Source organism: Lonchura striata, chromosome 5 (genome assembly GCF_050655825.1).
Source record: "Lonchura striata isolate lonStrDom1 chromosome 5, ASM5065582v1, whole genome shotgun sequence".
NCBI classification, from domain to species: Eukaryota; Metazoa; Chordata; class Aves; order Passeriformes; family Estrildidae; genus Lonchura; species Lonchura striata.
In genome coordinates this window covers 6,110,141-6,125,000 of record NC_140707.1, presented here as the reverse complement: position 1 = coordinate 6,125,000, position 14,860 = coordinate 6,110,141, and positions in this window count along the sequence as shown.

Sequence of the window (14,860 nt, the reverse complement as noted above, 5' to 3'; positions counted from 1 at the left end):
GCCATGGCACAGGGGCAGGGAAAATGTATTGGCTGTGTGCAGCAGAGCAGTGAGAAAGGCACTGGCCCAGGCAGCTGCTGCCATGTGGGCACAAGCTCTGCTGCCCAGGAGGGTCCCGTAGTGCAGGGGTTTGCAGATGGACACGTAGCGGTCATAGCACATGATGGTCAGGAGGAAATACTCTGCTGAAATGAAGAACATGAAGAAAAAGAGCTGAGCAGCACATCCTGAGTAGGAGATGTTCCAGGTGTCCCAGAGGGAATTGTGCATGGCTTTGGGGACAGTGGTGCAGATGGAGCCCAGGTCGCTGAGGGCCAGGTTGAGCAGGAAGAAGAACATGGGCGTGTGCAGGTGGTGGCCGCAGGCTACGGCGCTGATGATGAGGCCGTTGCCCAGGAGGGCAGCCAGGGAGATGCCCAGGAAGAGGCAGAAGTGCAGGAGCTGCAGCTGCCGCGTGTCTGCCAGTGCCAGCAGGAGGAAGTGGCTGATGGAGCTGCTGTTGGACATTTCCTGTGGCTGCACATGGGCACCTGTTCATGGAGAAAGGACAGTGAAGAGTTAGAGGAGATGCCTGTAATTAAAGTTAACACCATTTCCCATACACCCTCCTCTGTAACACAGATGTATACACTTCTGTATTTGAGAGTTTTGTGGTTTTCTTTTTATGCTGCCTCCATGTTTCTCCTGGTATTCCTGGATATCAGAAACCCTCAGCATATCTCCATCTCATTGATGAATACAGTGAGTTTTCTGAGGAAAGATAATGAGTGGAGACTGAGAGGAGATGATTATTCATTATGTTTGGAGCTTCTCTTGGCTTTCATTTTTCTCACATGAAGGATGGTCACACTCCCATGTTTCTCTTACAAACCCTCAGGTACAGGTAAGAGCAGATGGATCCACCACAGCCCAGCTCCACATTTGTAGCCAAGGACTGACCTTGCTCATTTCACCAACCCAGCAGCATTTTCAGTGTCACAACACCTCTACCTTTCCCCATAAATCTCATAAATCAGAGATTCTCTAGGACAGCTTTGCACCCTGCATTGAAGCTCCCAGCTTGGACTGAAATCTCAGGGAGACTTTCAAGTGTCCCTCTGATGGCACTGGATGAAGGGAGGTGCAGCTCCTTCCCTGGCTGCACTGCCAGCATTGCCCAGAGCCGGGCACTGGGGACAGCTGTGTCACCCTGAGGCAGCTGTGCCCCTGCCAGAGCCCCCAGTGCCGGGCAGCTGCTCCCAGCCCTGTGCTCTGCAGAGGGAACTGGGCCCGGGGCTGCAGAGCTGCCCCACGGCTCTGCTGCAGCTCTGCCTGCACAGGAGGGGCTGCACGCCTTGGAGCCCCGGCCCTGAGGGCAGAGGCTTGGCTGGGGCACAGGAGGGAGGGGGCTTGTGCAGAGGGAGGGGCTGCACTGGAGGGGATCCTCTGGGCATCTCTAAACTCTCTCTGCCTCAGCATTTCTGGGTTTTGTTTTCTCTCCTTCCCTGATCTCTCTGATTCCTGGAGATTTTCCTCCTGCAGGTGTTTCCCTGTGCCTGATCTCTCCCTGCCAGCATTCCCACACCCCAAATCTCTGTGCACTCTCCTTGGTCTGACAGAACCCTGCCTGTTTGCAGGGCACAGGCTGGGGGCAGGCTCTGTTTGCAGCTGGGAGAAAGGACAGCTCAGACTGAGCCTGATGGCTCCAGCAAAGGTGATGCTGCTGCTGTCCATGGGCAGAGTGGCTGCAAGCACATTAGGGATCTCCTGTGAACCTACTGATCACTAAAAGTAACAGTTCAGACATCTCATGCACTTGTCAATATTCATAATCAACCTTTAATATTTATCCTTCTTTCCCTGCCACTCTTCAATACTAGACAGCTGACTACAAATACTTAGGAAATTTCCACATTTTTATCAAAATCCTTGTCTTGGAAATATTATATGACTAATCAGAAGCCCTCAGTATGTCAGAGCTTCATGAGCATTTCACCTCCCCTGCAACAGAAACACTCAGTACTCACAGGATCTGTGGGCATTGGGATGTTCCAGCTTTAGGAGATCTCTCCAGGAGCTGCAGCTGCATTGTCCTACAGCCAGAGGTTCCTGTGCCAAGGGCTGGCAGTGATTCTGCCCCAGGCACTTCTCAGCCCCTTCCCAGCCCTGACTGATTGAAGCTCTCTGTGCCTCTGTGCTGTGCCCGGGCTGGCTGCAGGCAGTGCCCCAGCCCTGCTGGGCTGGGAGAAGAGCTGCTCAGCAAGAGCAATGTGCTTTTGAAGCTCTGCTTGGTTACCAGGATCACCCTCTGTGCCAGGAGCCCAGCCCAGCTCAGCTGCACAGACACAGCACAAAGACTTTAATGATCCTCTCAGGGGCTGCTGTTGTTCTCATTAGTCTCATTCCCAGAGAGTGTGCTCAAAAAACTTCTCAAGAACTCAAAGTGTGATTGAAACACTGAAGTTTCTTGGACTTTTAATGGGTCCCACTGAGGGACAGCACTGAGAAAGTGTCCCCAAGTAGAGCATAATGCTGGAGCAGAGATGACAGCAAGGGACAAGCAAGGGGAAGGTGTCTCTGGTGCTGAGCAAACCTGGATGTGTTTCAGGAATGCAAAGGACCCAGGCCTGAGCCCCAGCCCCTGGCGAGGCAGATCCTGTCCCTCCCTCATTGCTCAGGGCTCTTCCCAGGATGGGCACTGGCATGTGGGGATGTGCAGTGCCAAGGGCAGGACCATGGGGCGGCCCCTGCCAGGCTGCTGAGCAGGGACAAGGAGGCACTGAGGCCCCAGGGCTGCAAGGGTCACTTGTCCCCTGGTGGCCTCAGGCCCAGGGCCAGCAGCCATGGCCAAAGGGCTGCACAGGTTGGCTCTGTCAGGGCCTTGCAGCTGCTGCACATCCCTGAGCCCTCTGCAGCCCAGGCTGTCCCACGGTGTCCCTGCCCTGCACCTCTGTCCCTGCAGGCTGTCGTCACCCCCGGCTGCCCCACCTCGCTGGCCCTTCCTTTGCTGGCAGCTCTGCCTCCTGCTGCCCCTGCCTGGCCACACAAAGCCTTGGGCTGCTCCAGGCTCCTGCTGGGGATGTGCTGCACCACAGCCCTGCCCTGGGAGGGAAATTCCTTTCTCCTCCTGTGTCCAGTCTGGACTTCCCCAGCTGCATTTGTGGCATAATTTCTCTCCCTGCATGATTCCCACTATAGAGAAAAGCTCCACCACTTCGGAATCGACCTTTCAAGCCCTGCCAGGCCACTCCTGATCTGTCCTCAGTCTCTTCACAGCTGAGCCCAGGCACATCAGCCTCCATACATGGGTTATGTTCTTGAGGCCTGCAAAACCCATCTCGGGAGATCTCTGGGCCCTGTCCAAGGTGTTTGCAAAGGAAAACATTCTGCTCATATCACCAGAGGCCAAGGTCAGGCAGAACTGTCTGTCCTGGCAGCTTTTGTCTGGGAGCAATCCTAGGATAGATGGAATTTTGGCGGCCACATTCCAGTTCCTGCCATGGCCCCTGGACAAGAGGGTCAGTTCTTTTCTGCAGGAAGGAAGGCACAGAGCCCCAGTGCTTCTGAGGCAACTGAGATGCGACCATCAGAGGCCAAGGCCAGCCAGAGCTGGCAGGTTTTTTTCTGGCAGATACCCTTGCATACAGGAATTTTTTTAGGAGAAGTACCAATTTTGTCCATGGGTGTCAAAAAAGAGTGACAGTTCTTTTCCATAGCAAGGAAAGCATGGAGCCCCAGTGGTTCATGGGCAGATGAGAGGCAGCCCTTGACATTCCAAAATCAGCCAGATCTGTCAGGTGGCCCCTGGCAGGCCAAGCCTGCCAGACCTGTTCCCTGTTCCCCTCATTCCATGGAGCCCCACAGTGTCCCAATATCCCAATGGTCCCTTGTTTCCAGGAGGCCCTGAGGTGTCACAATGCCCCCTTGGTGACACGAGGCTCTGAAGGGTCGGAATGGTCTCCATGGTTCCACAAGGCCCCACAGAGTCATGGTGGTCTCTGGGTTCCATGGAGCCCCGCGGTGTCACCATGGCCCCAAAGTCCCAATGGACTCCATGGTTCCACCAGGTCCTCACCGTGCCACCATGGTCTCCACAGGAAGGGAACAACCCACCCCAGTGCTGCAGGGGCAGATGAGCCACAGCCACCAGAGGCCAAGGGCAGCCAGATCAGATGGTGCTGGCAGATTTTGTCCTTGGATATAGGGAATTTTAGAGGTGGAATGCCAGTTTCAGACCTGGCTGCCTGGAGGTGAAGGACAGTTCTTTTCCATAGGAAGGCAAGCACGGAACACCAGTGTTTCAGGGGCAGATGAAAGATGACCATCAGAGGCCAAGGGCAGCCAGACCTCTCTGTTCTGGTATTTTTTTGTCTGAAAGCAACCCTTGGATTTAGGGAATTTGGGAGGTGCAACCCCAATTTCGGTCATTTCTGCATTGTTAAGAAGAACGGTTCTTTTCCATAAAAAGGAAAGCCCAGAGCCCCCGTGTTGCAGGGGCAGAAGCAGAGAGAGAAGGCTCCTGGGAGGCCAAGCCATCCAGACCTGTTTTTCCTGGCAGCTTTTGTCACTGAGAAATCCTTGGACCTAAGGAATTCTGGAGGAGGATTCCAAACTTTGGCCATGGGCATCTGGCCAAGATGGATGGTTTTTCCCATAGGAAAGAGAAGCGTGGAGCCCAGGTGTTTTGGAAGAAGATGAGAGATGGTCACCACAGGCCAAGAGAGCCAGACCTGTCTCTCCTGGCACCTTTCATCTGGGGGAAATCCTTGGATATTCAGAATTTTGAAGGTGGAATCTCAGTTCTGGCCATGGGCACCTGGGCAGGAAGAAGAGTTCTTTTCATCAGAAAGGAAGGCACAAAGCCCCAGTGTTTCAGAGGCTGATAAGAATCAGCTCTTTGGAGACCAAGGCCAGCCAGACTTGTCTCTCCTGGAATCTTTCACCTGGGAGAAATCCCTGGATATAGGGAGTCCTGGAGGCGGATTCCCAACTTTGGCCATGGGTGCCTGGATGTGAAAGGTGCTTTTTTCCCATACGAAAGAAAAGCACAGGGTCCCAGTGTTTCACAGGAAGATGAGAGGTGGCCCCTGGGTGCCCAAGCCAGCCAGACCTGTGTGTCCTGGCAGATTTCATCTGGGAACAATCTTTGCATAGAAGCAAACTAAGAAGAGGAATCCAGATTTTGGCCATCGCCACCTGGAAGAGAAGGACAGTTCTTTCCACAGGAAGGAGAGCACCGAGCCCCAGTGCTCCAGGGGCAGATGAGCAGCAGCCCTGGACATGCCAAGGTCAGCTGGACCTGTCAGGTGGCCCCCAGGTGGCCCAGCCAGCCAGGCCTTGATGCCTTGAGAGGCCACCTAGAGCAGAGGCTGGACAGTGTTACAGGAGTAAAGTGGGGATTTATTAAAAAGGCCTTCAAAGGATTCACCTGGGCAGTACAAGGGCCTAGCTGAGGGTACACCCAGGATGGATGCCAGGTCACACGTTTTCACAATTTTGTAAGATTTGTTTCATTTCCATATTGGGGTTAATTGTCCAATTACACCTTCAGATTATGCAGCCCCACCCTCCCAGTCTGCTCTCCTCAAATCGCTGTTGTTTTCACTTTTTGGGCCTGAAGCTGCAGCAGTGTCTTTGGTTCTCGGGCAGGAAAAGGATTGTTTTGTCTGACTACACTGTAAGAGAACTTGCTGACACTCTACATGAAGTTCAGAGTTACAGACTGATACAGCACAGAACTGGGAAAATATGGAAGCTAAAACTTAAGGCATCAGCCTGTCCCGTGTTCCCTTGGTTCCATGGGGACCCACAGTGTTACAATGGCTCCTCCGGGACACTCTGGGCTGGACAGTGTCACCCTGGGCCCTTGGATCCATGGGAGCTTCCCAATGGTCCCCTCTGATTCCACAAGGTCCCCAAAGTGTCACAACTGATCCATGGCTCCATGAGGTTCCCCAGTGTCACCACGGTGTCCTTGGACCTGCCTTGTCCCAACTGACCCATGGCTCCATGAGGCTCCATGAGGTTCCCCAGTGTCACCGTGGTCGCTGTCAGAGGCTGGATGAGATCAATGTCCCCAGACACCTCAGGCTGAGCTGTCAGTCAGTCACACAGATGGGACAGCGCTGACCCAGCTCTGAACATCTGAGATATCAGAAGTCCCAGCTGGGGGGAGGCCCACGAAGGCCCAGGGGCTTAAAACCAAGGAGCACAATGTCAGCCCCTGGTATGGACTCTGCCTTCTCCTGGGGTTTGTGTCTCACCCACACTGGAGCCCCGGGAGCTGGGAGCCACATGTGTGTCTTTCTGTGGAGCTTCTGTCTTCCTGTCTCTCTCTCTCTTTCCTCTCCTTCTAATGCTCTTTATATGGAACAGTTTTGGGTACCTGAACAACTGCAGTGTTTAGGGGTTTCCAGGCTAAATGGGCTGAGGGAATGAAGTTACAGCTGTGACAAGTGATTTAAGTTGGATTGGATTTGTATTAAACACTTTGCCAAAGTTCCTTGTGCTTTTGTACTTTGCCAGTAAAATTTTGGTGGTCCCGAATGGGCACTGAGGGCACTTGGGGGTCCCGGAGGGTCTGGGGGACACTGATGGGACAGATGGGGGTGGTACCGGGGTTCTGTGGAGCGCGGGGCATGACGGGCGTTGTAGTCCCGGCTTTAATGGGGCTCTATGGGGCCGCAGAGCATGACGGGAGTTGTAGGCAAAATAAAGGATGGCGCAGGCCCCAGGCCCCGCCCACAACACCATGATCCCTGACGCTGATTGGTGGGAGCCGTGATGGGCGGGAGCCTCGGCCAATGGGAGGCAGTGCGGGTGGGAACAGCCCATTCAACCCCTCCAGTCCCTCCCAGTACAGCCCAGTTCATCTCCAGTGCGGCCCAGTACAGCCCCAGTGCCCCTCCAGTCCATCCCAGCACATCCCAGTTCATCCCCAGTACAGCCCAGTACAGCCCCAGTGCCCCTCCAGTCCATCCCAGCGCAGCCCAGTACATCCCCAGTACAGCCCAGTACAGCCCCAGTGCCCCTCCAGTGCCTCCCAATACACCTGAGTTCATTCCCAGTCCCTCCCAGTCTCCCCAGTTCCATCCATATCCCGCTCCAGTGTCCCCCAGCCTTCCCCACAGCGTTCCTGCCCATTGTGGGGCAGCGGCGCAGACGGAATGTCGTGCGGCCCAAACCTCCTGCTCCTGCCACACAGCGCCAGCCTTCTCCCACTCCTCCTCCTCTCCCAGCACGGCACAAATTCCAGCTCGGAGGAGACTTCCCCAGAGAGGGCTTTGGCTCCTGTCTCAGCCCGAGTGTCCCTGCAGAGGAACAGGGCATCTTTCAGGCACTTCCACAAGCTCAGGGTTCCCATTTCATGGTGAATCTGGGATGAAAATGGCCTTTTTCAGAAAGACAAATGCAGAGGAGATGGATTAGAAATTATTTGGGAAAACTGACCCTTCTTCCAGACAAAGTCCACCAAGTCATTGCCTGCATTTCTCCTTTTCAGATACCTACAGTCATCTCCTGAAATGTCCAGATTGTTCTGGTGCTTTTCATGAACTGATTGAACTCTTGATATATATCAGTGCATGAGATGTGGAAGCTTCTAAAATGAACACAGAAACAAACTCCCTCTGTCAGTCCATTTTCATCTTCTACATCACTTTCAAGCTGTCCATGGGGATGTTGGAATGATTATCACACAGCTCTCCATTTCTGGCTGCAGGCTCTGGAGATTCTTTCTCTGCATTCAGTCAGGCTTGCATTCCCTGACAATTCCTGGTAGCCCATCATGGCTTCTTAGGGTAGAACAATAACAGTGAAAATCTCACCAATGGCCCAACTGCCCAGCCCACAAGGAAAAGAAAGAACAAATTGTAAAATTTTTCAACTATTTGTCCCGCTTTTCTGCAAGAGTTGAGCTGCACACACGGTGTGGAAAGGCAAGAGAAGCTGCAGCTGGTGGCACATCTTGTGACAGAAGCTGCTCAAACCTTCCTCGTTTTCCAGCCAAGGTTCTTGGAAACAGCAAACAGGACTGTGTAGAATATTCTAGGAAAACTGAAACAGCTTTTAAGAAATGAAATGAAAATGGAAAGAAAAAATCCAAGATGTTTTTCTCTGTTTATTTTTATGCTATCCTTTTCTATCTTTCACTACTTCTCCTTCCCACTAATTGCAAATGGATCTCACTTTTATAATCCACGACGTGGCAAGTTTTAGACAAGTTTTGAGGTTGTTTTTTTTTTTTTTTTTTTGGAGATCAGTGCTGGGGACTAAGTGCAGTTCTTGGGTCAGGTACAAATTCAGCATTCAGGGAATGTGCTCCAAGAGTGTTTGACCCTCAGCAGGGACAATGCACAGCCGTGACTGAGGGGATTCCTGTGCCCCTGGGCAGGACTCCAGACTCTGGGTCTGGACTGGACACGGCAAAGTTCCCATGTTTGGACAGGCTCAGGGGCTGCCCTGGGGAGCGCGGGGCTGGGCGCGGGGGCAAGCGGGCAGCGGACACACGGACACGGAGACACACGGACACGGGACAGATGGATACAGGGACACACGGACACGAGGACACACAGACACGGGGACACACAGACACGGGGACACACGGACACGGGGACACACGGACACGGGGACACACGGACATGGGGACACATGGACATGGACACACGGACACGGGGACACAGGGACATCGAGCTTAAGCTGCAGCGGCAGCAGCAGCAGCGAAAGCAGCGAAAGCAGCGAAAGCATCCGGCACCGGGGCGAGCTGGTGATGAGCCGGGCCAGCGGCAGAAGCCGGGCCGTGCCGGGCGGGGCTGAGCCGGGGCCCGGCAGGGTGGGAGCTGCCAGGACGCCTGGAGGGAGAGCGGGCGTGGGGCCAGCGCAGGGCGCAGAGCATCCCGGGCTGGCCGAGGGGTTCCCGACCCCCGGCACGGCATCAGCCCCACTGACGGCATCGTGCTCCTCCCGCAGCCCCACGGCACCAGCGCAGCCCTGGAGATTGCGCTGCTGGACAAGGTCTCCTCTGGCTGTGCTGGTGTCATTCAGCTCCTGCAGTGGCTTCAGCTCCCCGACAGCTTTGTGCTGGTGCTGGAGCATCCGAAGCGGTGCCAGGACCTGTCGGGCTTCCTGGCGGAGCGGGGGTTCCTGCGGAGGAGGAGGCGCGGGGGCTGCTCCTCCAGGTGCTGGAGGCCGTGCGGCGCTGCCCCAGCTGCGGGGTCCTGTACAGGGACATCAAACCAGGGAACATCCTGCTGGACCTGGCCACCAGGCAGCTGACACTGATCGACTTTGGCTGTGGCACTTTCCTCCAAGACACAGCCTACACCCAGTTTGCAGGTGAGCCCTGCCAGGGGATGCTCCTGGGCATCTCATGGCCCAGCCGAGGTGCAGCACCCGGGCTTCCCCTATTGCAGCCAGGATGGGATTAATGCTGGAGCCAGGTTGATTTGTGTGGGGTGTGAGGGGGGCCAACTCCCATCCCTGCCGACAGCCTTCAGCACCCACTGTGCCCTGGGCTGGGGCTGGAGCTGGGGCAGCCAGCCCGACAAAAACCCCCATGGGGGTAGCAGAGAGGGGGTCTGACCCCGTGCCCCAGACAGTTTGGTGTGCAGGCAAGGAAGGGCTTGGACTGCTTTGCTCCCCTTGTTTGCCTTGGCTTATTAACATTTTGTGGGGCCATGCAAGCAGGGAGGAGAGGGGGTTTTCTCCACCACTGGGTGAGTTTCTTTTGTGTGTCATGGTTGTGCCTTCCCAGGGCTTCTACTGCCCTCTTCCAGCACCAGTGGCTTCTTTTCCAGGCCTGAGTCTGTACACAAGTCCCAGGTGCTGGCGAGAGGGCAGCAGTCACACCGTGTGCCACTGGGGCAGCCCCCACATGCCCAGGGGTACTGGGGCCAGGCTCTGGGAGCAGCAGCATCCCCCTGATGAATGTGTCTGTGCTCCACAAGAACCCTGTCCTACAGCCCACCAGAGTGGATCCACCACCAACACTACCATGGCGAGGCAGCGACAATCTGGTCCCTGGGCCTCCTGCTTCACCATGTGGTCATGGGGAAGCTCCCGTTCAGGAGGGGCCAGGAGATATCTGGGGGCAGATCTTGTTCCCACCATGGCTCTCTCAAGGTGGATCCTCATCTCTGGGCACAGGGGCAAAGCCAGGGTGGGGAGACAGCAGCAGCTCATGCGCATCCTGCTCTGGCAGCTGCTGAGGAGGTGGCACATGTCCTGTTCTCCTGCTCTCCTCCAAACAGAGAATCCATGGGGAAGTTTAGGCCCAGCTCTGGGCACACCCAGCATGGCCTGGGCATGGGAACAGGGGGCAACTTCTCCAAATGACTGGTGATTTCTGGTTTCTCTCCCCAGAGTGCCAGGATGTCATTAAGAGGGGTTTGTCCATGCAGCCCTTGAACATGCCATCCTTAGAAGAGCTTTTCCGTGATCCTTGGGTGCAGGGTGTTCCTCTGCCCTAGAAGATGGGAGAGATCCAAGTGCACAGTTGGATCCAGGGGCCTGGCAGGTAACAGCTCCACACATCTCTTGGCACTCAGTGGCAAAGACAACCAGACAGATTTTGTCCTGCCTGTAGCTCTGAGCAGGGGTCAGCAGAAGGGAAGACGCAGCTCATGGGCTGGAGCTGAGCTGGAGACCTGGTGTGGCAAGCTCTGGGGCCCACCATCCCCCCATGGTTTTGCTTGCCATGGTTCATGGATGGCTGGGGCCCTGGGCAGAGCCCTGACAGCCTGGTCTGGCCCAGGGAAGGAGAAGGAGCCCCTGGAGAAGCTGTCCCAGGTGGGGCTGCTGCTGCTGGGGACAGCGAGGATGAAGTCAAGGATGACAACCTCTTGCTCCACCTGACCACCGGCAGGCTGGAGATGGTGGACTTTGATTCTGACACCTTCTCCAAAGCCAGGCTCCACAGGGAGTTTGCAGATGAGTCCACACACCGGGGAATGCTCCCAGATTTGGGCATTGCACAGCCTGGCCGGGAACCAAAGGTTCCCCCTTTGCTGGGGCGGATGCAGCTGATCCTTCAGTCGGCTGCCAGGCTGCTTTTGGCAGGGCTGGGGGCATGGGCTGGGGTGGGTACAAAATGGGAGTGGGCTCCTGGCCCTGCCAACAGCCCCCAGCACCCACCGTGCCCCGGGCTGGGGCTGGGCTGGGGCAGCCAGCCCGACACAAACAAACCCCCATGGTGGGAGCAGAGGTGGGACTCCAGACCCTGTGCAGGGGCTGCTTTGCTTTGCAGGCAAGGAAGGGCTTGGGCTGCTCCACTGCCCTTGTTTGCTTTGGGATCACCATGGGGGCCGTGCAAGGGAAGGGAGAAAGCCTGGGATTCCCTCACCCATGGTGGGTTTTTCCCTGGCACGCAGGGGTTGGGCCTTCCTTAAGGCCCTGACAGAGGTAAGATTTTTGACCTTTTTTTCTTGCTCCCCTTTCTGTCTGTAACCTATTTTCCATAATTTGATATTTGTTTTTCTAGAGGAAGTGTTCCAGGTGGGGCCCAGTCTGGATCAGGACATGCTTGGGAGCAGCTGCGGCGTGGATGGGCTGTGCCCTTGGAGAAGGCTGAGGGCATCGTTTGGGAGCAGCTTTTCTTCCAGCGGGGGATGGCGTGAGGTGTGTCCTGTCTGCTGGGGATGGTGGGATCAGAGCTCTGGGGAGATGGCAGCGAGCACAGGAGCGTCCTGCTCTGGGCAGCTGCTGAGGGCTGGAGGTGCCGTGGCTGGCTGCAGGCTGGGCACATGTCCTGCCCTCCTGCTCTGCTCCCAAAGGCAGCAGTGATGGGCAGCTCTGGGCACAGCTCTGGCACGGCCAGCATGGCCTGGGCACCGCGGGTGGCTGGGACAAGGGGACAGGAGCCTTCAGCTGACGGGGCTTTCTGGTTTCTCTCCTTGCAGCTGGGCTCTGTGGGTGCTGAGGCTGCTCTGGGCTCTGCCAGGGCCCTGCTGGAGCTCAGCACGGGGCTGCAATCAGCCAAAGGAGAAATGGGGTGACCTGCAGCACAGACTGGCTTGAGCATTTTAGCAATACAGCTCAAGAAAACATGCAGCCACCCAAAAAATAAACTTGTTCAATAACTTCTGAAATGAAATCAATCTGGGATGACCCCAAATGACTTTTTGCAGCTTGCTCAAGCAGTACCTCAGCCCTTCTCTGAACTCTTCTCTCCCGCACCTGCCTTTTACTTCCCAGTTGCTCCTTCTTTTTCCCCAGTGAGTTCCCAGCCCATTCCAGTCTCCATCACACTGTTGCGTTCCTTGTTGCCCCTCACCATGAGGAAGGCTGAGCCCCAGGCTTAGGAACTCATCCTGTCACTGGCTGAGGAGCAGCAATGTCTCAAAAGGTCTGGTGGGATTTTAGTGTCATTCAGAGCTGCTCTCCAGCCCCCAGCTCTCCTCACTGCTGAGTTCCCGCTCCCTTTTCCTCGTCCTTGCAGCAGGATGAGCTCTGTGAATCCCCTTGAGCCTCCCCACTCTTTCCAGCCCACGCACCCACCTCAGTTAGGCTGAAGCAGCAGCTTCTCTGTCTCCTCTGGCACACCAGTGCAGTCCCCTGTGCAGGGAGCCCCAGCCCCAGAGCACAGCACTCAGCAGTGCAGTTGGGGCTGGAGCAGCTGCCCTGCAGCCCTGCCTTGGCTCTTTGTGGCAGGGAATGCTCCCTGTTTGCAGCTGTCCCTGCAGGATGGCCCCAGGGCAGAGCCCAGCCAGGCTCCCACTGCAGCCCCTGAAGCTTGGGGCAGACAGTGGTCCCAGAGCTGAGGTTCACGGGGAGCTCCCGGAGCTGTGCCTCGCACTCTGTTGCCGTGTGTCACCGTGCAGGCTGGCTTGTACGGGGTGAATGTACCAGCCCTGCTTTGACTGACAGGGGCCGGGCCCATCACATCTCTCCAAAGGCTGCAGGCATTGCCCAGGCCAGAATCTGAAGGGGCACAGAGATCAGACCAGTGAAATCATCCAGACTGGGTTTTCAAAGGCCCTTTAGGAGGAAGGGCTTGAGAATAAACTGTGCTCTGTTTGCCACACAAACATCAGGGTGAGTGGTCTCTTTGGCTCCAACCCACTTTCCTCCCCGAGCCAACGTTACCCTCTCCCTCACACGTCCCCCTCGTGCCTTCCCACTGCCTTGTCCTGTCAGGGCTTCCGCAGCCCCTCATCCCTTTGTGGCCCCGTCCCCTCAGGGTCTCCCCAGCCCGGCCAACCTGCCCGGCAGCAGCGCCGCAGCCCCACAGGAGCTCCAGAGGAGCCCCACCAAGAGGCACCTGGGAGCCCTCAGCAATCCAGCCAGGAACACACGGGCAGGAGGACACGGATGGCGCTTCCTGCCTGGGACAGGGCTTGTGGCCATCTCCAGGCACCGCTCTCACAGAGATCCCCACAGCTCCAGCCCCTGCCCATCTGCTCTGTGGGCAGCACAGAGGCTTCAGCAGAACCACCAAAGGCCAAGGGGCTTCTGGCCATTTTCCCTGCAACCCTGCATGCCTGGGCAGCTTGCTGAGCCCAGGAACCCTTTTCTCCCTCTTCCCCTAGGCCCTGCAGAGCCTGGGCAGCCAAAGAAAGATCCTGGGATTCTGTCTATAGCAACACATCCTATATTAACATGCTAAAGAAAAACAAAAAGAAAGAAAAGAACAATCTTAACGAAACAAAACATTCCTGCTGGCTCAGGTGGCCCCAGCAGACAGTGCCTCTGGAATTAGCTCTGTGCAGAGCTCCAGCAGCGCAGCCAGCCGAGCCCCGACAGACGAGGCCGTCTCCTCCATGCCCTGCAGAGCCGATCACGCAGGTTGTCAAAGATGGAATATGGAGCTCTCTCTGCTTTCTGGACGATGTATGGTGTTTGAACTGCCAGGCTTCCGACGGCGTCACTGATGTCATTTTCCAAGCCTTCAAGGGCTGAAAGAGAGAGGAACAGAGCCATGGTCAGTTCCCACATCTGAGGGGACCCGAGGGGACTCTGTGCCAGGGCCATCCCAGCCGGCTCTGGCCATGGCCAGCAGGGAGCAGGGACCAGCTGGATCAGCCCGAAGCTGCTGGCCACGAATCCCCCAGGTGCCCTGAAAGCTCTGTGTGCTCTGCCCACGCCGGCCCTGGTCCGCACAGGGAGCAGAGCCCTCCGCAGCCGGGGCAGGGCTCGCAGCTCCCCCGGCAGCCCCCGCTGGCAGCCCGCTGCCCTTGGTCACCCTCAGAGAGGAGCTGGAGCTCTTCCTTCCTCCCCCTCAGGTGCCGCCCGGCCGTCCCTGGGAACACAGAGCCTGTCAGGCCCAGGGCACAGCTCCCTGCCAGCGGCACCGCCAGCCCTGTGCCCACACGCCCTCCTGGCCCAGCTCGTGGCTCACCCATGAACCTGACGGCCGCCTCTCGCAGGGGCTCCTGTGGGCTCTGCAGGTAGGGCAGGGCCCGGCGCAGGTGCTCGGCCACGCTGCTGCTGTCCTCTGCCAGCTGGAGAGAGCGGCAGGAGGGAAGGGTTGGCCCCGCAGCCCCCCGGGCCGGGGCTCCATGGGCACCCGGCTGGGGCTGCAGGAGCCTGGAGCAGAGCCCGCGCGGCCTCGGGCTGCAGCAGCGGGCAGGGGCACAGCTGCCAGCCCGCACACCGAGCACCGCGCTCAGGGGCTGCTCCAGGCTGGGGCTGCGGCTTCCCGGCCCTCCTTACCAGGCACTCGGGGAACTGCCACAGCTTCTGGTTCCTCACCAGCTGTCCAAGGTCCCTCCTCTTGAGGAACTCAGCTGCAGCAAGCAGCGTTTCCTGAGAAGCCTGGAGAGCAGCAGAGATGCGGAGATGGCCCCACAGCCCAGGGCGCAGGACCCCGTCCCTGTGCCAAGGCCAGCAGGAGCTGCAGCCTGCGAGGCGCCAGGGCAGGGCCAGCCCAGCCCCTGCCAGGGGCCAG